The sequence below is a fragment of the Sinocyclocheilus grahami genome, unplaced genomic scaffold, assembly GCF_001515645.1.
Source record: "Sinocyclocheilus grahami isolate Dianchi unplaced genomic scaffold, SAMN03320097.WGS_v1.1 scaffold822.1, whole genome shotgun sequence".
Taxonomy (NCBI): domain Eukaryota; kingdom Metazoa; phylum Chordata; class Actinopteri; order Cypriniformes; family Cyprinidae; genus Sinocyclocheilus; species Sinocyclocheilus grahami.
The window spans coordinates 315,536-325,658 of NW_015506001.1; the positions used below are offsets into that span (position 1 = coordinate 315,536).

Here is a 10,123-nt window from a genome sequence, read left to right on the forward strand (position 1 = left end):
GTCACTGAGCAATCCTCCACAGACTAGACCGTCCCATTTAAGAACTCTTGTAGAGGATTTTTGTTGGTCAAGATGTGTATTGGTCAGGTATGATAGAATATGGCTGTATACATATATGAGTTATTCTACTATTGTAGTCATGTGTTTGGCTGTGTGTGCTCATATATGATGAGCTAAAGCTAAAGGGGTCATATGATGCGATTTCAATTTGTCCTTTCTCTTTGGAGTGTTACAAGCTCTTGGTGCATAAAGAAGATCTGTAAAGTTGCAAACACTAAAGTCTCAAATCCAAAGAGATATTCTTTATAAAAGTTAAGAGTCAACCACGATTCCCGCTTCGTCATGCCTGGAGCTGATCCGTGCTGGTCGCTGAGGAAATACATCAACTTTGCGCTGTGGATCACCGGATCGGCTTTCACCGTGGATGAAGCGTAGTCCAGCCCGGGGTCGTCACCCGCCGGCCGTGCCATTCTCAAGCCTGCACGCCCGCCGCCGCTTACTCAAGCCTGCCTCCGCTCACTCTAGCCTGCCGCCGCTCACTGAAGCACGCTGTGTGTGACGCTGTGAAAGCGAAACTACTTTGTTTGGTCTTCCAAAAGAGGACACGACTAGAAATCAGTGGTTAAGTTGTATTTACAACACTGTTCCAGAACACTTCAACCCAAATATGTGTGCAGCACATTTTATGGAGGACTGTTTCCTGATCCTGGAAGAGTAGACTACAATGCCGGCTGTTCTGACTCACAGTCTGCAAGTATGTTTTCATATTTAAAGAATTTGCCACTGATGATTCAAACGTGAGTTTTGAGCAGTGTAGAGTAGCACTTGTTGTTTGACATTTCTCCGATCACAAATGCAGACATGGTTTTATGTTTACGCGTAAAAAGACAGTATAAGTCATTATAATCTGTAATTATATCCCCACTGGATGCAACAAATGCCTCGTTTATAATGGGTTTTAATGTTTTTGTCTCGTCGCTCCGGCCGGACATGGCATCACAGTATGGTGAGGGGCGTAACATTTCCGTCACACGCTTGAGGTATTCGGCCAATCACAATGCACTGGATAGCTGGCCAATCAGAGCACACCTCGCTTTTCAGACCGATGAGCTTTGTAAAAATCGACACGTTTCAGAAAGGCGGGGCATAGAGGAGAAACAATAATGTACTGTATGTGGAAAATAATGAGTTTTTTGAACCTTAAACCGCATCACATTTCAATACACCAAATAATGTTCTTTTTAGCAACATCATATGACCCCTTTAACTGTGTGTGTGTGTGTGTGTGTGTGTGTGTGTGCTCAAATATTAGGAGCTGCTATTAAGAGAAAACATGTGATGATCTTGTGCTGACATGTGATGAACTGAGATCTCTTTGTGTTATTATTATTATTTATTTATTTATTTAGTCATTTAGCAGACGCTTTTATCCAAAGCGACTTACAAATGAGATTATGCGGTCATGAGGAGATATAGACTAGCAGTAGTGGCCTGAATGATATGTATTATTCATGGAAACCTATATTAAGAGAGTGCAGACACAGACTCAACAGATTTTCTGCAGATTCTCTCTGCTTCATCTCTCTTCTGGCATCAAAACCTCAAGACTTAGAGAGTGATTTCTCACAGAAGCGGCAGAAGCCACCACACTCTCAGTTTGACCTTCACTCATTTCAAAGGCATGGCCAAAATCTGGTTTTGATCTTGTAGGTGGGCTTTTTGCCAATGCCGTGTCAAGTAACAATTTTAAGACCAAGCTTTTAGACCATGAGCTCTTTTTTTACTTCTTTTTTTTTTACTGCACTGCGCCTTGCTTTTTTAAAAGCTCAAATTAATTCTGTGTGAGCAGCCCCTGTTTATTCAGCTCACTGCATTTCAGAGTTAATTCACACTGCAGCAACAGATGATGACAATCATCAGATTACGTCAGTGTTTTTTTGTAAAATCACCATTCAGCTTAGACTTTCCACAACTTGAAAAATGCAGAATGAACATATTTAGTTCATGGAAACAATTGAAGACTAATGGCAACAGACATTGACGGGGAGACACAATGATCCAACAAAACCTGACAAGTGTGTCTGTTGCATTGGTCAGCATCTGTCAGTGCAGTTTAAACTAGTCTTCGTTTTATGTGGCTGGCCTTTTTTTTATAGCAACTGTTGAACAGTCAGAAGTTTTCAATAAACTGCATTGACTCAAAGAGCTGATGCAATCGTTCATAGCCTATTTTACCTTATTTGAAAATAAATTGTGTTTGGGGAACTGAGTTACTTCTTTATCTCTTCCAACTCTACAAATGCACCTAATATGAACCCGCTTGTCACTCAGTCAGAGAGCTGTGGGTGTAGACAGACAAACCTGCTGTCGGTTCACAACAAATGACTGATCTCTCCTACCTCTCCTCATCACTCTCTTTCGCTGAATCAGTATAAGCAGTGACACTAAGAGCAGTAAGAGCAAAACTCCCAGTACAACCGTAAGCACTGCGGGGACGGAGAGAGACGCTGCTGGAGGAGTAACTGATGTTGGGCGCACTGCAGGAGAAACTGAAGTAGAAGCTGATGTTGTTGTGGCAGGAGTAGGGGACACTGACACATCTGCCAAAACAGACACAAACACATTCAAAATTATGAAATGATCTAAAAATGTATATTATTCCTCAATATTTTTCTCTGACCTGCACAGGTGAGTCCAGCGTGCTCTTTGTGGGATCAGTCGGTGTGGTCGTTCAGGGAGAGAGGACAGTCCCACAGGTGAATCTCATTCCCTCTGCACCCAACTCTGTTCAGCCACACAACACCTTCACCAGCACCAAAGACTGAATTCCCATCAGCCCTCAGTGCTGCTCCACAACCCAGCTGCCTGCAGACCACCTGAGCATCGCTGATGTCCCACTGATCATCACAGACTGAGCCCCACACAGCTTTATGATATACTTCCAGCCCTCCCCTCCACTCAGTCTGAGAGGAAGATGATCTGAAACACACACATCAACCAGCATTGAGCAGCATAAGAACAACATTAAAAGGGGCACGTACTGCCTTTTTTATTATTTTGTACTCTCTCGTTATTTACATTACATGTGCAAATCGGTGGGCGGAGCTAAACAGGCAGTGCTGTAGAAGCAGGCGTTGAACTTCTTCTGTGGAGGCGGGGTTTAGCCACACTATTACATCATAAAGTGGCACATTCCACAACCTGCCGTTTTGGCAGATTGGCTTCAATACAAGCTGTTTTTAGACTAACGAGAAAGTTTTGAGTTCTGTATGTCAGACCTGTATGACCTCTTATATGTCAGAAAATCAAGGGATTTTTGATTTCTCAGTTTTGATTTCCCCTTTAAAAAATACTCTGAAACTGAAAATAGAGTTATTTAAATATGTCACTGATTTTAAATGCAAATAATGCAATGCACAGATAATAATTTATCAGGTAAACGGGCTTAAGAAACATGAACTAATGTATTATCAGGAAACGTACTTGAACACTGTCTCTGGCGAGGAGATGTTGAACATGTCAGATGACTCCGAGGAGACTCGTAACTCTCCTCCACTGAAATTAAAACACAACAGAGTCAGAACTCTTCCCACCTGCTCAGTTTAGTTGTGCAGAATCATTCGTTTACTTACCACATAAATGTGGTATTTAAGGAAACACGACTACTGAGATATTTAAATAGCATCTCACCTGAACAAGTAATTTTAGCCACTTCATCTTCACCACAGTCATTCTGTCCCCATGGTGAAGATGGAGACTGCCATATAGTGGAGTCATGTGGTCAACATGTTACTTTATCCAACCAGTTAGGAGCTGATTTCATTCTTGCTGTAGAATCAGACAAAACACCAGATCTTCCACAGTTCAGCTCTTGACAGATCAGACTCACTGTGTCTCCGTCCGCTGGTACCTGCTGGTTACTGAGGGCCACTCCACACTGCAGCTGTCTGCACACCACATGGGCATATTTAATATCCCAGGAGTTGTCACACACTGTCCCCCATGAGCCGCTGTGAAAAACCTCCAGTCTCCCTGCACAGTCTCCCCCAGAACCCACCAGCCCGATGGACCCGCGACCTGATATTCAGAGACAGAAAAACACGTTATCGATCACGAACAACTGAAGAATCTGCCCAGATGTTGTTGTTCTCACCAAGGCAGGTGATTGACAGCTGTTGTGTGGAGCTGCAGTTGAGAGTTTGTGGAGAGCTGCACTTCCCCAGATGAGCTTCACTCCCAGTGCACTGGAAGCCCGTCACACACTCATGACTGTGTTCAGGACTGGATGAAGAGGAGCCGTAGAAGTTCAGCACAGAGCCACAGCCCAGCTGTCTGCACAGAGGATTCAGTGAGACTCCAGGAGTCCAGCAGAACTCTCCTCCAGACCCGATGGATGAAAACGTCCACCTCCCCCTCACACTGTCTCTCTCCAGACAACCGCACCAGACCATCATGAAGAGCCAGAGAGGAATCTGAGTGAAAGATCTGACATTTTACTAAAATACTGCAAATGTGTTAAAGACCACAAAGGAACATTTATATAATGAATATGCTTTATATCAATAATACAATTCAAAACTTAAATGACACAAGTATTAATCTTCAATCTGAAATGTACAGGGAATAAATATTGTTTTTTGAATAAGGTTAGTATAATGTCAGTAAATGTTACAGTAATATGGACTCACTAGAGCAGATGACTCCAACATCTCGTCTATGAGAATATTCAGCTCGACTCCATGAAGAGACGGAACATTCTGAGAGTTTTCTTTCATTCCCGTCACAATCAAACACATCAGCCCAGATTTCACCACGTCCTTCTCCAAACCAGTCTGATCCCACAACAGACACAGCAATCCCACAATTCAGCTGTCTACAGAGGACACTGGCAGCTCTCATATCCCAGCATGCATTGCTCACTGTGCCCCATGTACTGAGGAACTGGCGTTCAACTCGACCAGAACAGATGTCAGGACCGTCTACCAGCCTGAGATCTGTGTAACCTGGAGAAAGAACACCGAGCTTACTGAGATTCTAAGAGAACAGAGAGAATTGGAGCAATTCTCATGTTCTTAGCTCTGTTTACAGGTGCATCTCAATGAATTAGAATGTCGTGGAAAAGTTCATTTATTTCAGTAATTCAACTCAAATTGTGAAACTCGTGTATTAAATAAATTCAATGCACACAGACTGAAGTAGTTTAAGTCTTTGGTTCTTTTAATTGTGATGATTTTGGCTCACATTTAACAAAAACCCACCAATTCACTATCTCAACAAATTAGAATACTTCATAAGACCAATAAAAAAATGCACCTGTAATACAGTCACTCAGAGCTCATAATGATGGTACTGATCAAACAATGACATTTTAGTATATGTAACAATTGGATTTGTTAAATAAATAGGTTGAACATTTTACCGGAACATATCAGTCCGACATCATTTTCATGAGTGCAGTTTATTTTATGTGAGTTTGATGACGGACAGCGTCGAATGTGTGATTCATCTCCTCTGCACTGAATCTCTTTTGATCCAATCTGAGCGTCTCCTTTGCCAAATGCAGCAGCTTCCAACACTTGTACAGGAGCCCCACAGTCCAGCTCTCTACACACAACCTCTGCATCCTGCAGATCAAAGGTAGCGTCACACACTGAACCCCATCGTCCTCCAAAATACATTTCCACTCTTCCAGAGCACAGGTGAGACCCAGCAACAAGTCTTGACCTTCCGTAGTTTATAGATTCTGATTTGATTTACACAACAGAGAAGACCATCTGTCACTATGATTATGATACATACATAAAACAAGAAGCAAGTCCTTTAATTATTTTTTTAAAAGGATGAAAGTGAGTAGTTAAGACCATAAAATATGCTAATTATCAATTATTTATGAATTGCTCTGAAAACAAATTACTCACAATTAAACTGCATGAAAGTCTGATTAGTGATGCATTAACAGGCTGATGTATGGAGTAGCTCACCTGAGCATCTGACTCTAGCATCTTCATGATGACCACAATAATTAACACTCGATCCTGATGATCTACAGTTCTTCAGTGTGGACTCTGATCCGCTACAGGCAACATTATCCATCCAGATTAGTCCCGATCCTTGTCCAAAGTGAGTTCCACCCAGAGCCTCTACAGCCTCTCCACATCCCAGCTCTCTACATACCACTGAAGCATCAGTCATATCCCAGTCATCACCGCACACTCTTCCCCACTGACCATTACGATGAACCTCCACTCTACCACTGCAAGGACTGTTTCCACCAACCAACCTAACAGTCTCAACATCTGTACATGAAAGAGAGGAAGAGACTTAACCACAGTAGCAGTAGAACAGCCTACAATCAAAAGCAGAAAAAAGTTAGTAAATTCAAACTGTACAACTAATAGTGTACAAGAAAAAATTACAAATAATCTTATCATTAAATTGGTTGCATGTAAAAGATCAAATCATTCATAAAATGTCATTCTTAATTAATGATTAATGTTACGAGATCTTATTTTCTAGATCAGGGGTGTCCAAACTCGGTCCTGGAGGGCCGGTGTCCTGCAGAGTTTAGCTCCAGCTTGCCTCAACACACCTGCCTTCAAGTTTCTAGTATGCCTAGTAAGAGCTTGATTAGCTGGTTCAGGTGTGTTTAATTGGGGTTGGAGCTAAACTCTTCAGGACACCGGCCCTCCAGGACCGAGTTTGGGCACCCCTGTTCTAGATATTACACAGGTCTCTATTCACTTTCTATAGTGAAATGAGGCAATCTGCTCATATAAACACACATTTAAATTCAATCCATTTGTGTACTTACCAGATGTGGTTAGTGTGATTATAGAGGAGAGTAAAACGAGTGTCAGGCATCCCTCCATCTTCTTCTGCTCTTCACACCATCTGTTTGACTCTGTCAGCACCAGTTTCTCCTCTGCTCCCTCAAACACACTGAAGAAACTGGCTCCTGTCAGCCCCCTAGAGAGAGAGAGAGAGAGACTCACAGCTGCCAATGACACTCACTGTTACCTGATTAGACGGATCAGAGGAAATCATCAAACACAATCAGTGACAAATCAGAAAGCAGCATTTTTATTTTCTCCATATATATCAGTAAAGTGTCAGCGCTGATGAGCGGGACCCCTCCTCCTGCGTGAAGAGACACTTCACCGAGGACAGACTCGTGTTAGTCATAAGTCAACTTGTAAACTTAGAGCAGGTGGATACAGAAACACTGCAGCTTATATTCAGCATCAAAGCCTGAACAAGTACTCATGACTGACTTCTGTAAGTCCGAATACTTCAAATACTTACACAGACTTACTAGAACCAATTTCTCATGACTAATTTGAATGAATTTAACATTTTAATCTCACTGTTTCTAGATAAATTATGCATAATATTACTGTAAGTGGGTTTTACTCATTTGTTCCTTTATTCTAACAAATGAAACAATAAAATATGAATATAAATATAAACTATATTGTCACTAAAGCGATTGTTTAGTTTTTGTTGTTGTTTGTTTGTTTGCTTTAGTTTGTATTGAATTAAATATTATCTACTTTCAATAGGGATACCTTGAAGGATAATAAAATAACAGCAATATTCATGTTTAATGCCGGAATGCTGTATTATTCCAACAGATGGCAGCAAAACACTTATTTTTGTAAAGACCAGCAGACAAGAGTCATGTATTTATTTATACATTTATTTATTTCCACCTTGATGTATTATTTATAGGTGTATTTATGACCCATTTGAATAAATGTGAAAATATATAAATGTTGACGTAAATACATATATAAATAAAAGTGGAAAAAAATAAGTGTATAAACAAATAAATGAAAACAATAACAGAAAAATGCAATAATAGGCTACATATACAAGGAAATATAGAAATACTTCATAATATTTGTTGTTTTACATTTCTTTGTAGATTTATTTATGCATTTATTTATTACTTTTTAATTTTGTATTTATTTTTTTGATCAGTTTCCAGGTCACGGACTGAAGAACGGAGGAGCGATGAAACAAGGAAGCGTTGAGAAGCACATTATCTGAACCAGTTGTTTGATAACGACAAGAAGTTATTCAGTCACTGTTTTTGTTTTGAAATACCAATTTACAGTATCCAGGAAAGAATTTAATATAGTTTTCAAGCAGGGCCGGTCCTAGCATTTTGGGGGCCCTAAGCAGATTTTCTTTCAATAGGGATACCTTGAAGGATAATAAAATAACAGCAATATTCATGTGTTTAATGCCGGAATGCTGTATTTTTCCAGCAGATGGCAGCAAAACACTTATTTTTGTAAAGACCAGCAGACAAGAGTCATGTATTTATTTATACATTTATTTATTTCCACCTTGATGTATTATTTATAGGTGTATTTATGACCCATTTGAATAAATGTGAAAATATATAAATGTTGACGTAAATACATATATAAATAAAAGTGGAAAAAAATAAGTGTATAAACAAATAAATGAAAACAATAACAGAAAAATGCAATAATAGGCTACATATACAAGGAAATATAGAAATACTTCATAATATTTGTTGTTTTACATTTCTTTGTAGATTTATTTATGCATTTATTTATTACTTTTTAATTTTGTATTTATTTTTTTGATCAGTTTCCAGGTCACGGACTGAAGAACGGAGGAGCGATGAAACAAGGAAGCGTTGAGAAGCACATTATCTGAACCAGTTGTTTGATAACGACAAGAAGTTATTCAGTCACTGTTTTTGTTTTGAAATACCAATTTACAGTATCCAGGAAAGAATTTAATATAGTTTTCAAGCAGGGCCGGTCCTAGCATTTTGGGGGCCCTAAGCAGATTTTCAAAGGACAATGTATAAATGTAAACAAATGTTTGAATAAAGATATGGCATATTTAAATATTTGGTGTTATTTCATAAACACCAAAGTGAATAAAAATAATCTGAACGGCTGTTTGAAAACATGTTAATACGGTTTGACTTCCTTTGACCTCCTTGACAAACAAGCAGGTGTCAGAAGTTGCGATTGCGCAGCACTGCTTTGTGTAGCGTGGTAACCATGGTAAGGGCAGTATTTCTGCTGTTCCTAAAGCGCCCCCTGCTGTCAGAGAGTGAACTTAATTTTTATTCAGCACTTCTGCTGTTTTTGTTCAGATCAATGAGAAAATCTGACCCAACTTTTACGCAGCAAACGCCAAGTGTTGTAAAACTTAACTGGTCGATGCAAAATAAGATTACTGTGTGTTCTAAAAATCTAAACCATTGGGATAATGAGATATCTAGAATTATTCACGTATTTTGAAGTGCCCACTGTAACAATACGGTTCATGTTCATTACTGTTGTTTCATTCACAGCGCGGCTTCAAGGAGCTCGCAGCACAATGCAGCATCCGCTATTTCAACAATATACTTTTAAAATCCCTCACTTACCCTTATCTTGATCACTTTCTTTTCTCTTCTTCCACTTCTCTGCAGTTTGCACCAGTTTCATAGTGCCGCCTCTTCATTTTCAAACATTAACACACCCGACTGAAACTTTATCAAAGTTATTGTAATGACCTGGCATGCAGCGCGAGCAGCCGGGTGCATTATGGGTATTTGTTTATAGTTGATTTATGCATTATTTAAGCAATATGGTTGGGTTGTTGTGTTAGCATTGTTATGTGTGTTTATGATCAGGTTGGTTCGTGTGGGTTGGGTTCATTTTACTGCCCTGTTATGAGTAAGTGTGGCCGTTACCGTCACAGAGAGAGGTGTGCAAGGGAGGGACCTGGCTGTAAGTTCTCATTCTGTGTTCAAAAATAAAAGGATAAAGAAGACAGTACTGCCTCCTGACAGTTTGTTCTGTCAGAGTGCCTGCTACTAGAGACACTCATGGTCGTGCGGTATATGGGACATGAGTGCTCTCACTCTCCATCAGTCAAGTGTAAAAGCCGTGCCGTAAAGATGCTAGCAATTAGCTCAGTAACAGTCTAGTAACCTAGTTTATCTCCAGACAGCCCCACATTCTGTTGGACAACTGGCAGTTGTTACAGTGGTGTCAGAAGTGGGATCTAGGCCGTTTAGAAGATGCCGATTATGGAGCGAAGTATAGGCGAATTAGAGCATGCCATCCTGGAGAACAGCATCATGCTA

At 40.1% G+C, this 10,123-nt stretch overlaps 1 pseudogene; it reads right to left on the reverse strand.

Moving 5' to 3' along the window:
* Nucleotides 1-2,270: 2,270 nt before the first annotated feature.
* Nucleotides 2,271-9,479, reverse strand: LOC107562398 (scavenger receptor cysteine-rich type 1 protein M130-like; annotated as a pseudogene).
* Nucleotides 9,480-10,123: the final 644 nt, after the last annotated feature.